The following is a 4,549-nucleotide window of genomic DNA, read 5'->3' as shown; positions in this document are numbered from 1 at the left end:
ACGGGCTTTTGAGCTTTAGTTGTATAGAAATTTGATCCAAACTGGACAAAACTCGCCACAAATCACTCTTAAATTTCAACAAAATCAATAGTTAAAGGTTGCCACATGAGTTTAAGACCGTAAATTGGGATATAGGACAATAGGGCATAGTCCGATGTAGCCATATTCTAACTTAATCTGCCTTGGGACATAATCTTATCTTAATTTTTAAAGATTGTAGCGTGATTTCAGCAGGCGGACGAACATGGGTAGATCGTCTTAGATATTTACGACGACCAAGAATATTCATTAGACTGTCCCACGTATTTTACTTTTGATCTCGATAAGCAAAATACGCAATATTATGGCTATCGGTTATCGATAATCCTTTGTCATGACGTACAAATTGGATGTAGTGATTACTAGAGATTCCACTTGAGTATTTGCGGTCCTTGCTCAAAATTGGCAAATAAAGGAAACCTAAATACGGCATTAATTATAAAAACACATATTGTACTCTACACCACTACTTTGGCTGTAATAAAAAAATAATAAAATAAAAATATATATCTGTCTGTCACCGTATATCGATACACGTAATCCGTGTTTGGTTTATTGTAGTTTTACTCTATAAAATAAACGTTTTTAAATAAGAATATTGGTTACATGGGGTTTTTGCAATATTGGACTGCTCTCCATCTTTTTGAAATTTTTGGTCGAAAAAAGTTTTTTCTAATGTCCAAATTATGTGGAATTATGCCGGCTTATTTATTATAAGAATGTTATACTGAATTATGTCTATGGAAGGAACCTCCAGTATATAATGAAGTTTCTCAACTCTTCATACTGCCCATTGCTAAGTAAATAAATAACTCGAACGACTTTCGTAAACAAATAAAATTGTTCATCTACTGTTTATTTTTAGAAACAGAAGGTGTGAAATACAGTGGTTAATACTAACAGTAGTTAATACTAACGAAAATTCAGGGGGTACTACAGATTCGCTGGTGTGTACGTACGTTCGTTCGTTCCCCTTCACGCCTTGATGACCTGGGATCCAGCAGCTTTTCCCATCTCTCTCTTAAGCTCTTTGCTTCTACTAACCAGTTTTGACCTCACGCGGCCCTATGCCAGAGGCTTCAACGCCTCCTGACTGTCCACGTATGTCGTGACAATGCGATCTGGCCGTCGTTCCCGCATCGACATCCTCTATATGCTTTCAGGATCGCGAAGACCTCCGCTAGAAAGATGCTGCCACGTCCAGAAGTCTATAAGATTCCTTGATTCCAATGAAGACTTCTGTTTCTAATATAAAGTTAGTGTGCCCTAGAAAACCGAATTTGTATGAGGCTGTTGTGAGTGAATCAGAATTGACGAATTGCCTTCTTAAACATTCGATGTTCAACTTCTTATCCCTTAAAGTGGATTCCAGCTCGGTGTGTTGGAAGTTAGGATGATTCGTCTGGTGGCAGCTTCGAAAAAATTGTTTTTTCTTCAGAAGTATACAACGATTCTTAGCTCTACGGATCTTGTTCTCCCTGTGTAGATGTCCAATGTTTGTTTTCTGGTGACAAACTGTGATGGTCCCTACCAACGCGTTTTGGTAAGACTCATCATCACAATTTAGCCAATCACTTTTAGGATTGACAATAGCGTTTCTAGTCAATTCTTCAAGTGGTGCCGGCCAAAGTCTTGAGAGCCTTACTTCTGTTTCTTACGTTTTTGCACCCACAGCAAATTTTCTAAAAAATTTCGATTTTGAAATCTTTGTCCGAAGTGTTTTTTTTGTGCAAAAATTCGGGTAGAATTTATGTTTGGTTTATTAAAGACGCTTTAATCTGCAAAATTCAATAAGATTTATTGAGATATCTCTATTAATTTTTTTCTTAGGCATATTTGTAAGATTTGTTTTCACAAGCCGAAGAAATAAAAATATTGGTCCCCTCAATGTACCGTTAATTTTAAGTTGGTTTTCTTGCTTGCCACTCTTGCCTTTTTGGATATTGGGAGAGGATTGGGGGAGTGCGGTTTTTATGGCAGCTATATCACGCCATCAACCGATTTAAACCAAACTCGAAATAGTTGTAGGAAGTCATGCCAAAACGACATATGCGAATTGGATAAGAATTGCGCCCTCTAGAAACCCAAGAAATCTAATCGGAAGATCGGTTTATATGGTAGCTATATCAGGTTATGGACTGATTTCGACCATACTTGGCACAGCTGTTGGAATTCATACCAAAACCAGTAAGGAAGGGCAAAAGTTGGGCGGTGCCGACAGTATAATAACCTACACCTACCCTATAAGTACAATGTGGGACCTATATTCAATTTCGAACCAATTTTGATGGATTTCGGCGAGTAAATATGTTCAAACTGTAAAAACTACGGTAGACAAATTACAACATTATGGTAAATTACCCAAAATCTGACGAACGTATATATGGGAGCTATATCTAATTCTGAACCGATTCCGAGCAAACTTCTCAGATATTGTCGTAGTCATCGAGGAAAGCGTTGTGCAAAATTGGTCAATAAATGCGCTTGCAGTGGCTCTTAAAGTGAAAATCGGGCGATATGCATATATGAGAGCTATATCTAAATCTGGGCCGATTTCTATGAAATTCACCACTAATATTGAGAGTCATAACAAAATCCTTCCTGCAAAATTTCGACAGAATCGGATAACAAATGATCACTTTTTTGCAATATGGAAATCGGTAATCGTAAAAAAAATCCTTTCCACCAAATTTCGAAAATCGGGTAACAAATGACCATTTTATTGCATTATTAATGAAAATCGGACGAACATATATATGGGAGCTATATCCAAATCTGAACCGAGTTTTTCCAATTTCAATAGGCTTCGTCTCTAGGCCGAAAAACATGCCTGTACCAAATTTGAAGAAGATCGGATGACACTGCGACCTGCACTTTGAACACAAATTAACATGGACAGACAGACAGACAGACGGACATAGCTAAATCGAATCAGAAAGTGATTCTGAGTCGATCGGGATACTTACAATGGGCCTACCTCTCTTCCTTTTGGGTGTTACAAACTAATTCACTAAGTTATAGTACCCTGTACCACCGTAGTGGTGTAGGGTATAACGACATGTGCGAAATTTCATCCAAATCGGATTATAATTGCGCTCTCTACAAGCTCAATAAGTCTTATTGGGAGATCTGTTTATAAGATAGCTATATCAGTGGTTAATACTAACAGTAGTTAATACTAACGAAAATTCAGGGGGTACTACAGATTCGCTGGTGTGTACGTACGTTCGTTCGTTCCCCTTCACGCCTTGATGACCTGGGATCCAGCAGCTTTTCCCATCTCTCTCTTAAGCTCTTTGCTTCTACTAACCAGTTTTGACCTCACGCGGCCCTATGCCAGAGGCTTCAACGCCTCCTGACTGTCCACGTATGTCGTGACAATGCGATCTGGCCGTCGTTCCCGCATCGACATCCTCTATATGCTTTCAGGATCGCGAAGACCTCCGCTAGAAAGATGCTGCCACGTCCAGAAGTCTATAAGATTCCTTGATTCCAATGAAGACTTCTGTTTCTAATATAAAGTTAGTGTGCCCTAGAAAACCGAATTTGTATGAGGCTGTTGTGAGTGAATCAGAATTGACGAATTGCCTTCTTAAACATTCGATGTTCAACTTCTTATCCCTTAAAGTGGATTCCAGCTCGGTGTGTTGGAAGTTAGGATGATTCGTCTGGTGGCAGCTTCGAAAAAATTGTTTTTTCTTCAGAAGTATACAACGATTCTTAGCTCTACGGATCTTGTTCTCCCTGTGTAGATGTCCAATGTTTGTTTTCTGGTGACAAACTGTGATGGTCCCTACCAACGCGTTTTGGTAAGACTCATCATCACAATTTAGCCAATCACTTTTAGGATTGACAATAGCGTTTCTAGTCAATTCTTCAAGTGGTGCCGGCCAAAGTCTTGAGAGCCTTACTTCTGTTTCTTACGTTTTTGCACCCACAGCAAATTTTCTAAAAAATTTCGATTTTGAAATCTTTGTCCGAAGTGTTTTTTTTGTGCAAAAATTCGGGTAGAATTTATGTTTGGTTTATTAAAGACGCTTTAATCTGCAAAATTCAATAAGATTTATTGAGATATCTCTATTAATTTTTTTCTTAGGCATATTTGTAAGATTTGTTTTCACAAGCCGAAGAAATAAAAATATTGGTCCCCTCAATGTACGGTTAATTTTAAGTTGGTTTTCTTGCTTGCCACTCTTGCCTTTTTGGATATTGGGAGAGGATTGGGGGAGTGCGGTTTTTATGGCAGCTATATCACGCCATCAACCGATTTAAACCAAACTCGAAATAGTTGTAGGAAGTCATGCCAAAACGACATATGCGAATTGGATAAGAATTGCGCCCTCTAGAAACCCAAGAAATCTAATCGGAAGATCGGTTTATATGGTAGCTATATCAGGTTATGGACTGATTTCGACCATACTTGGCACAGCTGTTGGAATTCATACCAAAACCAGTAAGGAAGGGCAAAAGTTGGGCGGTGCCGACAGTATAATACCCTACACCTACCCTA

Source organism: Stomoxys calcitrans, chromosome 3 (assembly GCF_963082655.1).
Source record: "Stomoxys calcitrans chromosome 3, idStoCalc2.1, whole genome shotgun sequence".
Taxonomy (NCBI): Eukaryota; Metazoa; Arthropoda; class Insecta; order Diptera; family Muscidae; genus Stomoxys; species Stomoxys calcitrans.
The sequence above is the reverse complement of the archived record's forward strand: the minus strand, read 5'-3'. Positions refer to the sequence as shown.